We start from the raw sequence: 22,272 nt of genomic DNA on the forward strand, positions 1-22,272 counted from the left end.
GAAGGCAGAGGCCACAGGAGTGAAGTCCTCCAAAAAGGCAATGCACACCAGGACACCAATATGGGAGTCTGCCTGAGACAGGAACAGGACACTGCTTCCACTGTGGCAGGAAGGAAGGTGACCGTGACCTTCCTCTCGGAGAATCGGCTTCCCTTATTCTTATCGGGTGGACACAGGTCATGTGTCCTGTCTCCTGGCCACAGCTGATTGGATTTAGGGTGGACCCTCACCCAAGCCAGCCCAGTCAGATGCTCTCTCCTGGGAATCGGAGGGGAGCATGGGCTTCCAGTGACCTCTGAGCGGCTGCGAGAGCTGCCTGCAGTGGCCATGTCCTGCAGTGAGCATAGAAAAGTAAAGCATCAGATGCAGAGCAGGAGGAGACTGAAGTCAACGCCCAAGGAGAACCAGAGATCGCGGAGAGAGAGAGATGCCACGTTGATTCTTGGCGGATTTCTGATTTCTTCTTCCCATCCTCACAAAGTCAGGCCTTACTGTGATCCTTAAATTCCTTAAAACGACAATTTTTTGCTTAAGCTACTTCGACTGGATGTCTGTTGTTTACAACCAAATTATCCGTATCTAGACCGATGTTCATTGTTTAAAGTTTGGGAAAGGGAATTCCCTGGTGTTCCAGTGGTTAGGACTCTGCACTTTCACTGCTGAGGGCGCAGGTTCCAGCCCTGGTCAGGGAACTAAGATCCCGCAAGCCACGCGGTGTGGCCAAATTAAAAACAAAATTTAAAAAAAGTCTGGGGAAGACTGGAAAACATAAAGAGATTTTTTTTATTTTAAAGTACAAGCAGTTGCATGGACAGGACAGCTATCAGGTAGGTAGCAACCAATAGCAGTGTCATTTTTGCCTGCCCAATATCCATTTTGCTTGAAGTATCTACAGTAATAGGATGTAAACCTGAAGTTGATGGTGGGTGTTTTATCTCCTGGAAGGGATAATCTGCCTTAGAATGAAGTCAAGAGAGGAAAGCCAAATTGAGAGATAGAGAATGATTGCTTATGGTATCTTTTAGATCCTGGATCCAGCTGTACCTGAAGCCACTGGCCTTTTCAATGATATGAGCCAATAAATTCCCTCTTTTATCTGAGCCAGTTCGCATAGGGTTTCCATTCATCCGCAATTAAATAAGCTTCAAGAAGCTTCTTGGGTCAGGAACCTGTGCCGAAGGATCGTGAAACAGTGCTCCTTTTCAACCCTAAGCCAGGAAGAAAGACTATGGAGTGCTGGCTGGAAACCTCTGGCACCTGCCTCCTTTTTTCAATTTATCTGAGGAAAAAACACATTCAGAGTTTTGCACTCCAAGGATTAAGGAGGGGGCCAAGAGGAGAGATGAGGGGGAAGACAGAACCTTCTCTCTGAATAAGAACAGGGACATTGTTGACACCAGAAAGGCCAGGCCAAAAACGAGGGCCATGTTGACAGGGGCTTAACCACCCGCCGGTGTCAAGAGTTGGAGACAGCACCAGGCAGGTGGACGCGGAGCCCGCAGGTGGGCTTGGGGGTGGAGTCTGGACTTGAACCCAGCCAGCTTGGAACTCATTTTCTTTTGGCCCGCTGTAACTTCCTGTTTCCCCAGGGAAGAAGGCACTTTGTTAAAGACAAGCCTCTCCCGGCTTAGCAGACAGCAAGAATTTCTCACAAAACACTATTTTGCCGCATTCAGTGTAGATGAATCAGACGCCAACGGATCCAATTTATTTTATACAAAACAGAGTCTGTGATGATGGGAAGGTCCTCACAAGGCAGGTGGGTTTTATTAAGAGGAGAAGACTAAATTAATCATTCCAAGATGTTAACTGGGAAACACACCCAGTTTCCCTTGTCGAGACCGGGCTGGTGCTGGGTTGGCTGTGGGCCTCTCATCCAGGAACGTTTCCTTGCAACGAGGTCTTGGAAACGTTTTATCTCTTTATCCTCAAGGCCCACTTGGGTGCTGGAAATGTCAGTCCGCCATAAGCTCGGCTTCCTGTCTTTACCAACTAACTCATCTCAAATCCAGGGCTCTTACAAGGAAACATATTCTTATTTCTAAAATTTCCAACCTGCGCTCTACACCAATTTTGGGCCAGGTCTGTGGATATCACCCAACCTTCAAGCTATGGCCCCATTTCAGTCTAAGTATGAGAACAACCAGGAAAAACAAGCTGAATGCTTTCTCAAGGTCCCATCTAGGTCCAGGGGGATTCAGAATTCCCCCATGTGTTTCTGGGGAACTGGCGAGGCCCTGCAACGAGAGTGCTCGTTTGGCCGGAGAGTCCTGTGAGAGTGTCTCCTGCTGTGAATGGGAATTTAAGCATGACCATCCTGACATACGTAAAGAAACAACTGTGAAAGGAGAGGGATACTTGGAACTTTTGTAGGCAGCATTCAAATCTGTCTCCAGATTATCCCTCTAACTCTGTGGCTCTCAACAGGGGATATTTCTATTCACACCTCCACCCCCTAAGATGTCTTTTGGTTGTCATAAACTGCAGAGAGGCATCTAGTGTGTAGAGGCCAGGGATGCTGCCAACCATCCTACAATGCACAGGACAGCCCCACCACAAGGAATTATCTTGCCCCAAATGTCAATATGGCCATGACTGAGAAACCTGCTCTAGCCACATGCCTGGATCTTAGAGAGAGGAAGGCTCTGGAATAAAACCCAAAAAGCTATTTCTCTAAACCTTGCAGAATAACAAGCCCTGAGCAGCACCAAGAAAGCATAACACAGGGAAAGGAATTCTCACTGGCTGGCTCATGGCCTCGCATAACCAAAGACTTTGGTAAGATTGTTCAGGGGACACCGGTGTGTTAATTAGGAATGTTTCAGGATGCAATTAAGAGAATACATGCCATCATAGACCTAAATGATGAGGCTTCTTCATCCATTATGGGAACTCCAGAGACAGGTGGTAGTTTCACAGATCCACAATGTCAGGCTTTTTCCGTGATTCTCCTGGCTTTCCACTCCTGAACACAGACAGCTGCCTCACCTCTCTGAGCCTCTCTCAACAACTTATGCCAGAAGTAACGGTGCACCAGTTCCAAGCTCAATCTCAAGAGACTTTGGGTGGCTCTTCTACTCCATTTCTTGGACCACTGTGTCTTCCCTGAGGGCAAGCCCAGGCTAGCCTGCTGGAGGATGGGAGCCCATAACGAACAGGGCAGGACCTCTCAGCCTAGAGCCAGCCAACCCTGCGACCTGCAGGCAACCCTGGAATACATGAGGGAGCCCACATGAGACCAGAAGAATTACCCAGATGAGTCCAGCTTAAATTGCCAACTCACAGAATCATGAACTAAATACATGGTTATTGTCTTAAGCCATTAAGTTTTGGGTGGCTTGTGATGAGGCAAAAATTACCTGATACATAGAATGACTCCTCCCATCTCTCAGTCCTTGTGGCACAGCTGGGGCTGACCCTCAGGCCCCAGCACAGAGTCATGTTGGCCAATTGGAGTGAAAGACAGGACTTCGGCTGCAACTATGAAGAAAGAGGTGCTGGAGTGTAAAATGGTAGACCATGAGCCCAAGTTGCCTAGGACTATATGGTATCATACAGAAGAGACTATATGAAATGAAGCCATCACAGAGGAAAGCAGAACTAAGAGACAAAGAGAGATTCCTGGGTTTATCTGAGTTCTTTAATCCAGCAGTGCCTAAAGCCAGAGGACCCTGGTCTTGTCAGTTACCGCCACTTGCAACCAAACAATTCCTGACTCACACACGTGGGCAAGTGATTTCTACCGCCTGAGTCTCAGTAAATTAGGAATAAGAATAGAACCTATACCTCATAGGGTTGCCATGAGAGTTTCATGAGACGCAACATGGGAAATGCCTAGTGGATAGGAAGTACTCAAAAGACAGTCACTATCTTTACACACTGTCATTCCTATCGATTATAATCTGAATTGAAACAGAGACATCAGAATTGAAACGCATTACCCAGATTTCAATGGGAAGACTTCCCTCTGGGCTGTTGCCTGGACCAGTCCTTGACAAAACCAGCCCTATCCTCAGAGAGGAGGTGGGACAGGTAGACTGGAGCCTCTTAACACTGATCTTGACTCTCTGACATCTTAACATTGTTAAGTTGAAATGACTGGTGTAGATAAGGTACAAGACCCACGAGTAGTAAAGTGTGTTTTCTCCAGGTGCACGATCTTCCAACAACACTCTGATTCAGTGGCTCTCAAATGTTTAAGTCCTCCACAAAATTGTGACCTAGTGCACATAAACTAAAAGAAAAGTTTAACAAACAGTATTTCCCTTACTGTGAGAGAGGTACCCCGATACTGATATTTTCTATTCTATTCCTTTTTTAAATTTAATTTTTTTAAATATGGAATGCTTTACAAATTTGCATGTCCTCCATACACAGGGGCCACGCTAATGTTCTCTGTGTCGTGCCAATTTTATTTTATTTTATTTTTATTTTTTTCTATTTTTTGGCCACGCTGCACAGCATGCGGGATCTTAGTTCCCCGACCAAGGATCAAACCCACGCGCCCTGCAGTGGAAGCACAGTGTCTTAACCACTGGACCGCCTGGGAAGTCCCGTGCCAATTGTAGTATGTGTGCTGCCAAAGCGAGCTCTCTATTCCTGTTTTTAAAATTGCTTGTCACAAACGACTAAATAGATTCCACGAGCCGTGATGGGTCATGACGCGTTTGAAAACACTGCTCTCATCCGCAGAGATCTCATCCGCGACAACGAGCTGGGTCCAGAGACCACAGAAAGAACTGTCTTGAGCTCTGTATGGGGAAGTGGCATCCCCTGATCCTGGAATGTTCTTCTGGAGGCAAGGGATTCAACGTATTGGGTAGAAAATGGCAAATAAATATCAGCAGGAAAACTTTTTCCCATCAGCCCAAGGTACCGCCTCCAATATGCACAAAAGACTTCTACTTTTAGAGCATGGGTAATTAGCTGGAACAAAAAGATGAAATCCACTCTGTGCAAAAGAGCCTTTCTAGTAGCCAATTAGTAAACCAAGGCTCCCCGCCTTTGCCCAGCAGATGGTGGAACCAGTAGAGAACAATGATGAGAACATCGGCTCTGGAAACAGATGGACCGTGGGTTTGAATGGCTTCTTACCTGGAGCTACCTGTGTGATCTGGGGCTAGTTTCATAACCCCCAGCAGCCTAAAATGAGGATAATAATTGTTCCTACCTCTAGAGTTGGTGAGAGGATTAAGTAAGGTAATAAAGAGCTTCAGCTCAGTGCCTGGCATATAATAGGCACTCAGTAATATAAAGTACACACACACACACACACACACACACAAGATGATTTCCTCTCTGTAATGTCTCTGTTTAGAGAGTCTATCATTTTGTAACAAGACAAGGTGTAAATAAATAAATGAGTGTATTTCTTTCTTGAGATTGTGTCTATGAGTTAGAGATGATGAAGAAATGGAAGGAAATTATGACTGTGTTACCCTGACCCTCCTTCGGGGTTCGCCCCTCATGTGTCTGATGCACTAACGCAGTGGAGCTCTGTTTTTCCCGCCAGAGTCCCACAGGCGTCAGCGTTCTGTTGTTGTTAATGTGGAAGAGACATGGTTTGCTGGAAAGAGGCAGTTACAGGTGGGGAAAGGCTGCCCATCTGGGGCATCTCTCCCTGTACAGTGTCCCCACCAGCTGAGCTCAATGCCCCATCATTCCACCCCTGAGACCACCTGACTCTCCTCACCAACCTCTGGGCTCCCACTTTTGTCCATTTCAACACAGCAGCCAGAGAGGTCTTCTAAACCCTAAATCAGATCATGGCACGCCCAAAGCACTTTAGATAAAAATCCAATTTCGTCCTGGGGCCTACTGGGCCCCGCAAGTGGGGTCTGGTCCCTGCAGCCCTTTCCAGGCTCAAGTCCTTGCTCTCTCCCTGGAAGCAGCCTTCATTCTGTTCCCCTAACAAGCCAAGCTTGTTCCTTCCTTGGGGCCTCTGCCTCTGCCGTTCTGGCAGCCTGGAGGCTCAGCCTGAGGATCATTCCCCAGCTCTCTCTGGCCACAGAGATCTGAGCTCAGGTGTCACCTCCTCAGAGAAGCCCTCCCTGACTACCCCATTTAAGAGTACCCTCCCCACCCTCATGCCCCCAACACAGTGTCCATTGTATTGTCCTGTGGCACTGATCAGGGTCTGAAACTGCCTTGTTTATTCATGTATTTAGTGTCTGTCTCTAAGAATGGAGATTCCACAGAGCAGGGACCCAGAATCCCAGAGCCCAGAAGAGTACTGGGAACGTAGCAACTTTGTTGAATGAATGAATAAATGAAAGATCTGAACTTGGCCCTGCCTTTTCCTAAATCCTAGACCAGAATGGGTTGCAGTTACAGTGGGTATCCCGGGATTTCGCAAACCTGCATACGGCATTTGGAAAAATGCGATAGAGATGAAATTTAATCTCTCCTAGAAGTTTAAAGTCCTGCCCTAGAATTGTTTTTTTTTACTAAATTTGGGTGTTTGGGCTAAAAAAGCATGATGGAATAAGAACCTGACATCTATTCCCAAAGGGATTAGTTTACTTGCCTCTCCTTAAAAGTTGACAAGCCAAAGAAGTAAGATATTAAGGATCAGAGAGGAATCGGGGAGAGAGGGAGAGAAAGAGAGGGAATAGCTAGATTGCTTCATTCATCTCCTCAGCCCAGAAGCAGGCCTTCAAGCATTCTTGGCTGCCTGTCCAGTGCCAACTGGGGTTGCGTGTCCAGTAAGTGCATCAGCACAAGGCTCATGGGCCCCTGATACGGAATCTCTGTTTTAAGCGATGGTGGCACCTAACCGGGGCCTTGTGGGCCGCCATCACACACAAATGAGAGAAGATTAAATTCCGGCAGGCAAGTAGCCACAGCTGCCTGCCTAGTTCTTGTCCAAACCCAACAACTTAAGCCCCTAGTGGAAGTGAAATAATAAAAAAAAAAAATGCAATGCCAAATCCAGGCCAAAATCTGTTCCAACAATCACCAGGCTTTTACATTTAAAAATGAAAGAAGAAAAAAAAAACCCTTTCTGTCTTTCAACTGAACTGCCTTCTATGGTTCTTACTGTGTATAATGTGTACAGACACATAAGCACGGGGCCCTCCACCCAGCCCGGCCTTCACAGTAGAATAGTGAGTTTACAGGAGTGGGAGTGTGGGGTGTGCACCCTAACATCACCGGAGCCAGTATTTGCTTGAGACGAGGTCTTTCTAGATGTGAGTCTCTCTGTCCACGCCCAGGATGTTCACCATTTCACTCGGCTGTCTGGAGCACAGTCTCAATCATTCCACAGACATTTCTTGAGGCCCTGCTCTGTACAGGAGGCCATGGGACCACAGCAGGTGAAGAGCCGGCTTGGGCACCGGACAGAGGAGGGATTCTGGGTAGGAGACCTAGGTTTGCCAAGCCGTGGATGGAGAGTGTCCAGCTAGGCTCTCTTGAAGGGAGGAGGAGAGCAATGGCCACCCAGACCTGACCCCACCCTTTACCAGCTGTATGACCTTGGGTACAAGACTTGACATCACCCAGCCCCCGTGTCCTCACCTGCATCTTAGTTTCCCTCTGTCCCCTGGAGTGACTGTAAGGATGAAATGAGATGAAGTATGGAAAACACAATACCTGGCACTGAAAAACTGCTTCTAATAATGGACCACTTACTGATACCCTTTCGACCCGCCCTTTGCAAACTATAATGTGCCTGCTGATTACCTGGGGATCTTGTGAAAAGGCAGATTCTGATTCGATTGGTCTGGGGGAGGGTCTGAGATTCTGCATTTCTATCCAGGACATCGGAGCTGCTGGCCTGAGGACTTACTGTGTGAGCCCTGGAGGAGTGGAGCTGGTTGAGCAGACATGGGCCCTGCCCTCTGTTCCTCCAAACAGTAGATGTTGTCCTAAAAGAATGCCCGAGTGGGGTCTCTAAGTGGTTCCACGACCTCCTACCAGGCCCACCGCATTGGAACCTCAGCCAGGCTTCTGGTAGATGGTCCGTGGTCACGAGCCACACTGCGTCAGGGAATCTGCCCAGCCTGGTTCAGAGCCACCCATGGCAAAACAAGTAGAGACTTTACAGCTTCTAAGCCACATCATCAAACATGAAGGACAACTGATGGGCCCCAAGAGCTCTCTACAAATTGTCCACAGTCTTCCTTCGCATGCCCACCCGCATAACCCAACCCCACCCCTTTACTTTCAAACGAGGCTCCGCGGGAAGGAATGCTGGTGAGTGAACAGGATGGTCGACGGGCCCGGCAACCGTGGCGTCCCGCTGGGTGGGCTGGTGGCAGCCTGCAAGGCTGGGGTAACATGGCAGAGCCGCGCACTCGCCCGCTGCTGGCCCTATGCCTCCCACGCTGCCTCTTTGTCTCAGGCTGAATTTCCCCTGCTTTTTCCCCTCCTGCAGATGGTTAGCTGCTTCGATTGTTTCACTCGTAGGGCCAGTCCAAACCACAGAGCTTGGCACTGCCTTCAAATCTCCCATTTGCCAACGTCTGTTTATCAGATCCAAGGCGTGTTCTTTGGGGCTGATGGTCTGACAGGAGCCCTATTTTCCAGCCGCGAGGGACATCCAACTGTTACATAAGGCTGCACCAGCCCCATCCATTCCTCCAGCGTGAAGGTGCTTTTGGAAACGGCAAGGTAATTGGCAAGACGAGAACCACTGTGTGGTGGGCTGGTTCAAACGGAACGACAGTCACTTCTGTCACGGCAAACCCCAGCCTTCCTGCTCCCTGGCTCCAGTCCAAGGGTCTTAGTGGGCGGGAGAGGCGGGGAGGGGACAGGAAGGAATCTTTAGATAAACTCTGAGTGGATCATACAGCAGCCAGAGTGATCTCTTCAGCACGCAAATCATGTTAGCTAAAGCCCGCCACTGGCTTCACAGCCTCCAAGACTCCAAGGGTAAAATCCTGAACGGCCGTAGACAGCGTTTCCCAGTCTCGTCCCCTGTGAGCTCGTCTCGCTGGCCCTGTGCATCTTCTCCAGCACACATCCCCCCGCCCTTGTGCTTTTGCACACGCCAGGCTCTCTGCCTGGAACACTGGTCCCTCCCTTTGCACCTGGCCAAAGCCTCCCCGTGCTCTGGAGCTCCACTCCTCGGAGCCGACTAGGTCAAAACCTCCTTTAAAAGCAGCCAGAGCACCTCTAACCTCTCACCTCTCCTCCCCACCATGTGTTACAGCACATTTATTCCTTGGATCATTTGATCAACCTCTCCCCAGTTATATCATGAACTGCATGAGAGAGACCAAGCTTTTTCGGCCTCAGTATTGTGTCTCAACATCTGGTACAGAGGAACCGCTGGGTAAATGTTTCTGAGTTCCTCTAAAAGTCTCCTGCATGTTAGAAAAGTTCCCCACAAGAATCTGTTTTTGAGAATCCCAAAGAGAGGTATTTGTTTCCTTCTAGGCTAAGTCCCCATTGCTTCTCCACTGCTCCTTGGGCCTCCATTTAAAGCACTGGTCACCAGTATGGGTTTTACCATCTGTCTTCCTTGCCTACGTGCCGTGTGGGCAGACAGTGGGCCTCTAGAAGAAGACCTTGAGGCAAGGATTTGAATGCGAGGGATTTGGTTGGGAGGTGCGTCCACAGAAGACCTGGTGGAGGGTGGGAAGTGAGGGAAGCCAGCACAGGAAGTGTCACCAGCTACCACCCGAGTGTCTGAGTGGCTGGAGCTCAGTGGTGCTGGGGGCGCTGGGAGCCGGCCCACTGGAAGGGACTCATGCACCATTCCTGTGAGTCACTGGCTGAGGACCGCTCCCAGGGGGCAGCAACTCCCAGCACTTCAGCTGGCCCCAAGAATGGCAAATCTCCCACCGTTACCACAGGAAGCCCTTGGGCAGAGAAATGCAGGTGCTGGTGGCTGATGTGCACGGACACGGGGACGATGATGGTGGGGCACCTCCAGCAGAACTTCACCTCCCTTCATTGCCAAGGCAGGAAGGGGTCAGGGTCCCTGATGGTTATTTCCTCACTGGACTGTTCCTGGGACATCCATTTGGTACCCATGCCCGAACTTCCCAAGAACACCCCACCTTCCTGGCTTGGGGCAGTGGGAGCTGACAGGATGCTTTTATCCCTGGACTGCACTATGCCTCTGACCGGCCAGGAGGTGAAGGCTGGGGGTCCCTACCTTCGTGGTTGTGTGCTAATGGCTCCATCAAACACCGCCTGGTGATAACATGGCTTTGTTTTCCCATGTCCTTTCTAAACACCTAATGGCCCTGCTACACCACTTAGGGAAATGCAAGCAGATGTAGCTGATTTAAACTGAGTGGTAGAGACAAGGGAACCCTCCTACACTGTTGGTGGGAATGTAAATTGGTGCAGCCACTATGGAGAACAGCATGGAGGTTCCTTAAACAACTAAAAATAGAGCTACCATATGATCCAGCAATCCCACTTTTGGGCATATATCTGGAAAAGACGAAAACTCTAATTCAAAAAGATACACGTGCCCCAATGTTCATAGCAACATTATTTACAATAGCCAAGACATGAAAGCAACCTAAATGTCCATTGACAGATGAATGGATAAAGAAGATGTGGTACATGTATACAATGGAATATTATTCAGCCATTGAAAAGAATGAAATAATGCCATTTGCAGCAACATGGATGGACCTAGAGATTATCATCCTAAGTGAAGTAAGTCAGACAAATATCATGGTAACACTTATATGTGGAATCTTAAAAAAGAATACAAATGAACTTATTTACAGACTCAGACTCACAGAGGAACAGACTCACAGACACAGAAAACAAACTGATGGTTACCAAAGGGGAATGGGGGGTAGAGGGATAAATTAGGAATCTGGAATTAACAGATATACATTACTGTATATAAAATGGATAAACAACAAAGGCCTAATGTGTAGCACAGGGAACTATATTCAATATCTTGTAATAATCTATAATGGAAAAGAATATGAAAAAGAATAACTGAGTCACTTTGCTGTACACCTGAAACATTGTAAATCATCTGTATGTCAATTTTTTAAAAATTAAAAATAAAATAAATAAAAATAAAAAATAAAATAAATTGAGTGGTAGAACCACAAGGGATTTCTTTGTTTTCAGACACCTTATCTGATCTTCCCACTTATTCTATAATAAATGTCATAAATGAACAAAGTGATGGATGAATGCATGATGTCCATCGTTATGGATTTGGCCAATGCTTGGAGAAATGCACACATCGAAATTGTTCTTTGGCAGGTAACTCCAGGCCTAGCCCCTTTAGCCACTCAACCACACCCAAATGAAGGCAAAAATTCTCTTCCTTGTTGGAAAAGACCAGAACCCACACTCAAGCCCACCCTAGGACAACCTGTGCATTTACCAGCATCAAATCTTCTCATCCCGGCTCCACACATGACCCTGGGGTCCCACATGTTCTTCCAAAGGCAGGATTCTCCCCGCACCACCCTGCCCTGCTGCTCTGGCTTGAGAATTTTTGCAGAAGAGAACCAGAATTGCCCACAAATGGCTTTGTCTTTTCTTCCCAAATCCCAGAATTGTTAGGGATTTGCCCTGGACTACACTTGTTAGTGAAAGATTAACGAATAAGAGAAATCTCCAAAATTAACACCAAGTCACCCCATTCTGCTTTTCTCATTAGACAGCACACTTTTCTTAGAAAATAAAGTGAACATAAAGATGAGGGTGGAAAAATTCCTTCTCTTTTCCATCCCAACCCAACTGGGTCTCATCTGAAAACTCATGCGTCTCCTGGAGATACCACTGGCCTCATTTGTAAGTGAATTGATGCCCGTACACCTGCAGAGACCTGTGTCTTTCCATTTGTTAAGGGTCTCCTGTAGGCCTTGCTCTGTTCTTGCAGCTTTACTGCCTTAATTTGTTTAACCCACAATCATCTTGCAAAAAAGGGACAGTTACAGTCTGTGTTTTACCAATGAGGACACTGAGCTCACAGCACTTTGGGACTAACTTGCTCACAGTGTTGGGAGGGGGCGAGGCCAGGGCTCATGGCAGGTAACCGGGCCGAATGCAGCAAACGAGGGAATGCACGAGTGTACGCGTGAAGGCCTGGATGCACACACAGCAGCCACCGGCTGAGTGCCCGCGCACACCAGGTGCTGAGAATCCACAAAAGGCAGCAGGAGTGTTCAACGTCTACCATGGGCCCTGCATCCCGCCTCAAGTCCTGGACATCACAGCTGGTGCTTCTCCCAGAGCTGCTGGGATGTTGTGAGGTCTGCTGAACTCTGCCTCCACAAAAACCCAGCACTCACAGGGACATCCTGATGCCATCCAGGTGTCCGAATGCCCTGATCCCATGATGTTGACGCAGAGGATACAGGAAAGAAGCAAAGCAAAGGTCCAGATTCATGACAACAGGAACAGCAAAACAACAATTGCAGTAGTCCAACGAGGAGAAAACCAAGACTGGGGCCTGAGCAAATGCATGTCTGGGCTCAGTCCCTCCCTCTCTCCCTTTTTGCCTCTTGGCCTCATCAACTTCAGAGTCACTCACTCTCTCCCTCAGTCATGCATCCAGTCAGTGGACATTTTCTGAGTAACTTCCATGTGCCAAGAGCTAACCACTTGCCAAACAAACAATACAGGCAGGGGACTTCCCTGGTGGTCCAGTGGGTGAGACTCTGCATTCCCAATGCAGGGGGCCTGGGTTTGATCCCTGGTCCAGGAACTAGATCCCACATGCATGCCGCAACTAAGAGTTTGCAGGCCGCAACTAAGGAGCACTGGAGCCGCAACTAAGGAGCCTGCCTGCCACATCTAAGAACAGGCACAACCAAAAAACACAGTACAGGCAGCCCAATAGCCCCTCACAGAAGTAGGCACCATCCATCCTGGTAAAGGTGCATTCATTCATTCATTCATTCATTCCACAAATAGGTACCGAACATCAACTCCAAGCCAGATGCTGTGGAACCCCATGCTGAACAAGCAGGCATGGTCACTGCCTTCACTCGCCGACAAAGCAACTTGGGATAGAAATTACAAACATAGGACCTTGGTCCTAAGTTCAAATCCCAGACCCCTCCTCTTTCTAGCTGTGTGTCTTTGGCCATCCTACCTAACCTCTCTGCACCTGAATTTCCTATACTACAAACAGTAGATGACGATGGTCCCTAACTCATAAGGTGTTCTGAGTCTTGAATGAGTAAATACACATAATGCAACATATGGAAGCAGCCAATAACTGTTAGCTTGATCATTTCAAGCAAGCGGAGAAGACAGATATATTAACAAGAAAATGCATGATTCCAAATGGCCATAAACGTATGGCAGGACGGAAACCTTCCACCTGTATAAGTACAACGCCTAACTGACTTGCAATCGTTGCTGTTTCTTTGCTGTATCAGAAAACTCCAACCTTCTTCATAAGGAGGGAAGAACCGCTCCCCGTCCCCTTCCCACCCCACAGCCCTGCCTGGAAAGGCAAACTCTTCCCTTACCTGGAGCAGCCGGTGCCCGTCAAGAGCATCCACTCTCCAATGTTCCGGGAAGAGAAGCCAGGTTCGCTTGTGAATAATGTGGGCTTTGTCGTGTGGACCTTCGTGGTCCGTGGCAAAAGAAAAAAGGAGATGATGGTGTCTGTGGAGAGATGGAGAGGGCGGGAGCAAGGCAGGCGGTGGCTGGACTTGGGTGAGCATCTCCCACAGCTCCGGCCTTGCACTGCTTGTCACTTGTTGACTTACTTTCCACTCAGTGAAGGAGCCGGGGCACCGGTGCTTTGCTCCTTGCTCACGGCTGTCTCCGCAGCACCCAGAACCGTGGTAGACGTTTAGCGCAAAGGAGCTGAAAATTGAATGAGACGGTAAGTGAATGAATGGTGGGATGAATTGCCAGCATGTGGAGGCTGTGTCCGACCCAAAGGGATGGGAGACCCTGGGACACTTGGCAGGGTGGGAGGGGGCCTCCCGACTATACTTAGGGGCAGGTTGCGCCCCGTCCTGGGCCCGGCTAGCACTGCCCCATCACATGCTCCAAGGGGAGGGCCATGCTGACCTGACCCTTCCCACAGGCAGGACCACTCTTCAATCCCACCAAGGCCCCATCACACTGCCCTCGGTGACTGGCTTGTTTTATTTCCAGAAGCTTCTTTTCTCCCCACCCAACCCCCCTCGATTGCCTAGAAGCCTCTTGAGCAGCTTTCTGAGTTTCGAACATCTGTGCATCTGATGACAGGCAGCGCCATCACTGACACGCTCCTGTCGCCTGACGAAATCACACCCAGGAGCGAGAACGGACTCAGGCCGGGCCCAGAAAGCTGGGGCCGCCCCATGTGGCTCGGGGAGACCCACTGGGGGCAGAAGCCCCTCCCTGAGAAGAGGCTTCTCGCAGGGGTCTGCAGTTGTTACGTGGACGAGGGGGGATTCCTCCACGTTTCCCTTCTCCTCCACCTCTCCATTTCTGTTGGCCCAGCCGCTCTCTGTGGAACCCAAGGACCCAGGCAGAGCTGGTGTTTTTCTTTTGGGGGTGACAACTAGCTACTGAAAGCCTTTACGCAGCTTGCAGACTGGTGGTCCTGGGAGAACCCAACTCAGAGACGTGTCCCTTCGGCCCAAGCAGTGGGTTTGTTGTGGTGAATAATGTGGTTGAAAACTTGTCGGCAGCAACTGAAATTGGGAGGAATTGTGTACTGTTTGTTTTTAAACTTTTTTTTAAATTATATTTATTTATTTACTTATTTATTTTTTATTATTATTATTTTGGCTGTGTTGGGTCTTCGTTGCTGCGCACGGGCTTTCTCTAGTTGCAGCGAGCGGGGGCTACTCTTCGCTGTGGTGCGTGGGCTTCTCATTGTGGTGGCTTCTCTTGTTGTGGAGCGCGGGCTCCAGGCGCACGGGCTTCAGTAGTTGTGGCACGCAGGCTTCGGTAGTTGTGGCTCGCGGGCTCTAGAGCACAGGCTCAGTAGTTGTGGCGCACGGGCTTAGTTGCTCCATGGCATGTGGGATCTTCCCAGACCAGGGATCGAACCCATGTCCCCTGCATTGGCAGGTAGATTCTTAAGCACTGCGCCACCAGTAAAGTCCTGTGTATTGTTTGAATCACATGGAATTGCCATTTCTGTAGGCCCCAAATGCTCAAATGTTGGCAATTTTATCTGGTATGGTAACTTAAATTGAGATTTCTCACTCAGTCCTGAAAAACTGAAGACCAGGCAGCAGTGGGCTGGAGTGGAACAGCGGGTGCCTCCTTTAGACGGCAACACATCGGCTTACCCCAGGCCTCACCCCTCCCTTTCGTTCAGGAGTCTAAAGTTCACAGCCTGCCAGGTGCCATGGACCAGCATGGTTTAACCTATGCTAGAGTGAGTTAGCGTCTTTCTTTCTTCCTTTCTTCCTTCCTTCCTTCCTTTCTCTTTCTTCCTTTCTTTCTTCCTTCCTTTCTCTTTCTTTCTTCCTTTCCTTCCTTCCCTCCTTCCTTCCTTTCATTCATTTCTTTCATCTTTCATTCATTCATTCATTCATTTGTTCATTCATTTATCTGTTAGTTCACTCATTAATTCATTCACTCATTCATTCAACAAGATGTTCCGAGTGCTTACCATGAGTCAGGCACTGTTCTCAGCACTGAGGATACGGCTGGGAACAAGACAACAAAAATATGGGGGGAAACAGGCAAAAAATATATAAATGCATGACATGTATAGACTGTGGATGGTGATGAATGCGACTGCGAAAATCAAGCAGAGAAAGTGGGCTAGGAGTGCTGGGGGGCGGGGGGAGCGAAGAAGGCCTCCCTGAGACGGTGATATTGGGGGAATCCTGCAGGAGGTGAGGGGGTCAGCTGGGATCTCTGAGGAAGAGCATGCCAGGTGGAGGGACCAGCAACAGCAAAGCCTTGAGGCTAGAGTGTACTGGGTTGGTGCCAGTTAAGAGGAAAAGAGAATATTTCTTGTACTCTTACATCTGTCAAAGAGTAGAGAGGGAGGAAGGTTGCTGGAGCATAGGGTCATGTGTCTCAAGAGAAAGGAGAGAGCATGTTTTTCTTACATCACCATTTCCACGATCCATCTGGCCCATAAGAACCTGTATTTGTGACCCCTACATGATGGTGGTCTCGTTAAAATGGGACAAGAGCACCAAGAGGAGGGCATCAGGCATAGAAAGCGCCCCCCAACTCTCCTGTCTCCAATTGGTAGAGCAGCATCCCACTCTCATCAAACTGGGACACTTCTACCACTGACCCCACACCAGGGCCAGAGCCCCACCACCTTGTCCTTTGACCTCGGGGCCCCCTTGCTGATATTCTGGCTACTTCTCTGCTCTGGTCCCTTCCTGTCCATACTTAGCAACCCCAGACCTGAGATGAGCTTAAGAGAACAAGAGCTTTCTCCTTAAGAAAGAGGGTGAGGGTGTAGGGACCCAAAGAGTCTCCCACATCAGTGGGAGGGGTGAAAATTAGGACATTGCTTATACTGGCCAATTAGGAGAGATATTTTTTCAAACATGCGTGACTCAGCAAGTCCAAAGCAGGGAATCTGTCTTCAGAAACAAATCTTTATATGAGCAAATACTTTATATAAGCAAATACACGGCTTCAAGGATATTTGCCACAGCATAACTCAAAATACTTTTAAATGGAAATAAACTAAGTAGTAGGAGGGGGTTAGTTAAACGTTATGATCTATTCATCTAATTGAATACAGTCATGCTGTGGGATGCAAAATTACATGGAGAATACTCAAGGGCATTCTGATGAGTGAAAAAAAAAGTCTCAAAAGGTTATATACCGTGTAATTTCATTTATATAACATTCTAGAAATGACGAAATTATAGAAATGGAGAACAGATTAGCAGTTGCCAGGGGTGGGAGGTAGCCGTGGCTATAAAAGGGTAGCAGGAGGGGTCTTGAGTGGAACATTTTATGGACTGCATGTCTGTGTCCCACCCCACCCCCCAAAATTCATGTTGAAATCCTAACCCCCAGTGAGACAGCATTAGGAGGTGGGGACTTTGGCCTTTGGGAGGTGCTAAGGTCATGAGGGTGGAGCCCTCATGAATGGAATTAGTGCCCTTATAAGAGGCCAGAGAGCCCCCTTGCCCATCCACCATGTCAGGACACAGCGAGAAGTTGCCCTGTGTGGAAAGCAGGCAGCAGGGTGCCTGGCATTGGAAGGTCTCATGAGGGTGAGCACAGCCACTAATAAATTAACAGCAGTGGGGACTTCCCTGGCTGTCCAGTGGTTAAGACTACACGCTTCCAACGAAGGGGGTGTGGGTTCGACCCCTGGTCGAACCATGGCCACGCTGTGCTAAGACCCCACATGCCAGCGTGGCCAAAAAAAAAAAAGGTATAAAAATAAATAAATATTTATTTATTTATTTGGTTGCACTAGGTCTTAGTTGCAGCAGGCAGGCTCCTTAGTTGCGGCATGCATATGGGATCTAGTTCCTTGACTAGGGATTGAACCTGGGGCCCCTGCATTGGGAGCGTGGAGTCTTAACAAATGCACCACCAGGGAAGTCCCAAAATATAAAAATAAATGGATAGCAGTGAACGCTCAGGTGGAGAAGTCTGCTCTATGATTTTCTGTATTTTCCAAATTTTCTCCCAATAAATGTGCTATGCTAATATAATGAAAACAAATTTCTTGGTGGAAAAAGGAAGAAACTTATAGATCTCTCATTGAAAGGAGGAAGCACTACTTTGCCCAGACTCAAAACACTTACCCATCCCCAGAACAAACTGTCCACTTCCTGATTCCCCAACGCACCCTGATCCCGCTACCCCAGAGCTCACCCCACTGTCCCTGTACACACCCCACCCTCTCCCCATAATATACCAGTTCATAGATTACCTTCTCCAGGAAACCACCTCAGGGGCTGACCCCAAGGGGCCTCCCCAAGCCAGCATGACCCTCTCCATGAGGAATTCCTCAAGGGTGGGGCTGATCTTTCCTCTCTTGGTCTCCCTTACTGGCCAGTCCCCCATCAGGGGTCCGTAACCTACCACGGAAGGACGCAGTGCCATGGCTAAGAGCACAGGGGCAGGTGGACTCCTGATTCCGCCCCTCCAGCTGTGAAACTGTGAGGCGCAGAGCCTCACCTTCTTCACCTGTAACACTGGGACAGCTAGGACTTTCATAAAGATAACACGATCCCTCACATAATGATCGTTTTACAAAATAATTGCTGTAAAGTTTGGAAAGCAGGTATGTCAAGTGCCCAGCACAGCAGCTTGCTTAGTCCCTGCTTGTTTGTGTTAATAATCAAGAATGACTAAAGAAGCAAGCTGTGGGTGTGGCTTAGATAGGCATTCCACGCAAAGATCCCCAACACTCAGTGGGTCAGAGGGCTGAGTGTCGTGGCCAAGGTCGCCTGCGAGTCCACGAGCCTCAGAACTAAAGCAGCAGCGGTGACGATAAAGAAGAGAATGTGGGGTGGTGGGTGGGAAGGAAGCGGGAAAGGAGGGGGAAGAGGGAGAGGGGAGAAATGGGGGACGGGAGGAGAAAGAGAGAAATATTCATGGTGGAAGAGGAGGAGGACGAACAAGGGGTAGAGGGGAAGTGGGAGGAGAAAGAAATATGCTCCCCTAATTCAATCCTCATAAGCACCTATGAGCACCTCCCAAATTCACCTCCTGGCCCCAGGTGGCTGCTCCAGTTCTTTAGCCATCACATCCAACTCCTGACCAGCAAGCATGAAGAAAGAGGAGGGGAAGGACACTGCCCAGAGATTACACACATCCCACTGGCTAGAGCCTAGGCACATGGTCTCGTCAAGCTGCAAGGGACCCTGGGAAATGCGGTCTTTATTCCAATGACTTTGTGGCCACCTAAAGTTTGGGGGTTCTTTCATTAAAAGCAGAGTCTCTGCTATTTACACATGAGGAAACAGAGGCACAGAGAGAAAAGTAACTTGCCATGCAGACTGTAAGTGAAGGAATTTGCAGCAGGCAGAATAAAGCTACCCTCCACCCCCAACCAAATATATCAGGTCCTAATACCTGGACGTTATATGGGAAAAGATGTGATTAAATTAGGGATCTTGAGGGACTTCCCTGGTGGTCCAGTGGTTAAGACTCCGCGCTTCCACTGCAGGGGGCACGTGTTCGATTCCCGGTCAGGGAACTAAGATCCCACAAGCCGCATGGTACGGCCAAAAAAAAAAAGGTAAATTAGGAATCTTGAGTTGGGGAGATTATCCTGGATTACCCGATGGGCTCTAAATGCAATCACATGTACCCCTACAAGAGGGAAGCAGCGGGAAACTTGAAGATGCTGTCCTTGAAGATTGGAGTGATGTGACCACAAGTCAAGGATCACCAGCAGCCACCAGGAGCTCGAAGAGGCAAAGAAGGATCCTCCCTTGGGGCCTCTAGAGGGAGCATGTCCCTGCCCACACCTTGATTTCAGCCCTGTGGCACTGACTTCAGACCTCGGGCCTGCTGACTGTGAGAGTAGAAATTTCTGTTGTTTTTAAGCCACCAAGTTCACATTAGTTTGTTACTAACCCAGGTACAGGGAACTAACCCAGACTCCAGACAAACCCAGGCTGCCTGGCTCCAATGATCATGTTCCTCATCTCTATGATACCAGGAGCCCCTAAAAGGAACTGCAATGGACAAACAGGTTGGGGCCTTTCCCAGCACTCTGAGTCAGAGATCTGGACTCTGAACACCTGCACCTGTCCCCTGTGTCAGGCCATGTCCCCTAGCACTGGGCTGCTTGTCCCCTAGCACTGGGCAGTCCCAGCCCCAGGGCCACAGGATGCTGCATTCCGTCACATTGCCAGCAATTTCCCCAGTCCAGGGGCTGGAGTGAGCAAGGAGGAGAGACCTAATTTAGGATGAGCTCACTGGGAGGGTTATTTATTCTATTGCTGGGCCATCAGCGTTTCCACGTGGTGCCCATGCGCTGAGCCAAGAGGTTGTGAGGTGTCCCCAGAGAACGCCTGCAGCTTGTGGGCAAATCTCATGGGGTGTAAACAAGCCCAAGCCATCTTCTCTTTCTTTTAATTTTTTTTTCTTTTTTCCCTTCTGCATGTCTATTTCGTGTCCTACCCTATGTCTCACCAAATTGGGTCCACTGACAATGAAACAGACCAGCCACGTGGAAACCTGGGGCATACTCTTACGATCCCCCTTTCCCTCTGCCCACATCCTGTCCATCACCAAGTCCTGCTGATTCAGCTTCCCAAGCATCCTTGGACTCCATCCACGTCCCCCCATCGCCACCAACCCCATCCTAGCCCAGGTTCCCTCCACCTCTCTCCTGCCCACCAAGCTGGCCTCCTGCTTCCACACTGGCCTCCTTCAATCCACTCCTCGTGCTGCTGGAGTCCCTTGTGCCACGTGAAGATCCTATCAGACCACCACTATGAACTGAAGTGTCCCCCCAAACTCATGTCCACCTGAAACCTCAAATACGGCCTTTTTTGGAAATAGGGTCTTTGCAGGTGTCATTAGTTAAAATGAGATCATACTGGATTAGGGTGGAGCCTAAGACCAATGACTGGTGCTGATGAGAGGAGAGTACACACAGGGACACACATAAAAGAGAGCCATGTGAAGACGGAGGCAGAGATCGGAGTGATACAGATGCAAACCAAAGAACAGCAAGAATCGGCGGGAACCCCCAGAAGCTGGAAGAGGCCGGGAAGGATCTTTCCCTAGACGCGTCAGAGGGAGCACGACCCTACTGACACCTTGAGTTCAGACTTCTAACTTTCTGAATTCCAAAAGAGTACATTTCTCCTGTTTTAAGCCACACAGTTGTTTATTATTACTATTATTAATTATTTGTACTATAGCAGCCCCAGGACAACTCATACAGCCCCTCCCCGCCCCTGCTCTGCCCTCACTTCACTCCCATCAAGGGCAGCCTGGCTCTCGGGATAATGATGAGGCTCATCTCCTTGGCTTCCAAACTCCTCCAAGACTTGGCCGAGCCCACAGCCATGCGCGTCTCCCGCCGGGCCTCTCTCTCCGCTCCAGCCTTCCGCGTTTTGTCCCCTGGCTTTTCCATGCGCTTTTCCTCCACGCTCTTGCCATTTGCTGCTCTCTCTGCCTAGAACTCTGCACCGGAAGTGGTCGTGGTGGCTGGGAGAGGGGTGGGCCTGAGAACCATACCTGGGGCCTCAGTTTCCCCTGGCTCCCCGTGGGGTGCCTCCAGCCAGAGTGGGGGTGAAGCCTGGAAGAGAACTTGGCTCCCACCGAGCGCTGACTTTGCAGAACCTTCCATGGGTTTTCAGTTTCTGAGTATCCAGCCCAGTGTCCTTCACTCCAAAAGGTGTACCTGCCATGCTGGCCATATATGGATTTTTTTTCTTTAAGAGCGTGTCTGTTTTAGCTCCAAATTCTGAACATGACCTGTTGGGTATTTTTCACCTGGCACCTCAACAACCAAATTCTGTGACTTCCAGGTCGTCCTGCATCTACTTGCTTCATGTTCTCCCTGTGAAAGGCCCTTTGTTGCTCTCAGGAAGTGTCCCAGTAACAAAGGACAGGTAATTTCACTCCTCTCTCTGGGCTGGACACGGGCCAGAAGGGAGGGGAGGTGAAGGGCCACTGGGATAAGGGTCAACGTCCTCTCTAGAACATAAGCTCCGTGAGGGCGCAGGGTCCAGCCCGCCCTCTGCTGCACCCAGAGCAGCCCGAGGGTGTTGTGCGAACTGATCGTGGCGGACAGCTCTTCTTCCACGCCCAGCACCTGCTCACCTCTGTCTACGGTCCTCGGTTCCCCTGATTTACTTTATTCCATAATTTCTCTGGCTCAGCCTGTGGGGAAGCTGTGAGAGCCCAAGCCAATCAGACCATCCCGTTCCACGGGTTCAGGGAGAAGCGCGTGACCCCATCAGAGCCAGTGACTCACAAAGACACTGTCACTGGGGCTTCTGGGAAACTCCTTGTTCCCCTCGTTCTGGAATAAGGAAGCTCACGTTGCCCTGGAGCTGCTGGCAGCCATCTTATTAGACTGGAAAGAGGGACCGATGAAAGGAAGGGAGAACTCGGTCCTTTTTCTATCCTTAGAGCCCCCGGATCCAGCTTTCCCTAAAGCCAGATTTGATTCACCCCCATGGATTACTGTTGTTACCTAAATTGTTCATTTTTTTCCTTTAAATTAGTTTGCATTGGGTTTTTGGACATATATAGCCACAGTAGGCCTGCCCACTTATTCATATGAATGAATGAATACATGAATGAAGAAAGAACTAACCTCCAGTTCAAGCCAATGGATATTGTCAGCACCCTGCCCACATATCCAGAACACAGGGCTTTGCACTGTGCACTGAGAGGGAGGCTTGGACCCCGCCCTCAGAGTTCAGAGTTTAGGGCCACCCAGATGTCCACCGAGGCCTCCTG

General features: G+C 49.2%; 1 pseudogene; it reads right to left on the reverse strand.

The window, feature by feature from the left end:
- Positions 1-4,332: 4,332 nt before the first annotated feature.
- LOC133104604 (U6 spliceosomal RNA) lies at positions 4,333-4,431 on the reverse strand (annotated as a pseudogene).
- Between the last annotated feature and the right edge of the window lie 17,841 nt (positions 4,432-22,272).

The sequence above is a fragment of the Eubalaena glacialis genome, chromosome 13 (assembly GCF_028564815.1).
Source record: "Eubalaena glacialis isolate mEubGla1 chromosome 13, mEubGla1.1.hap2.+ XY, whole genome shotgun sequence".
Lineage (NCBI taxonomy): Eukaryota > Metazoa > Chordata > Mammalia > Artiodactyla > Balaenidae > Eubalaena > Eubalaena glacialis.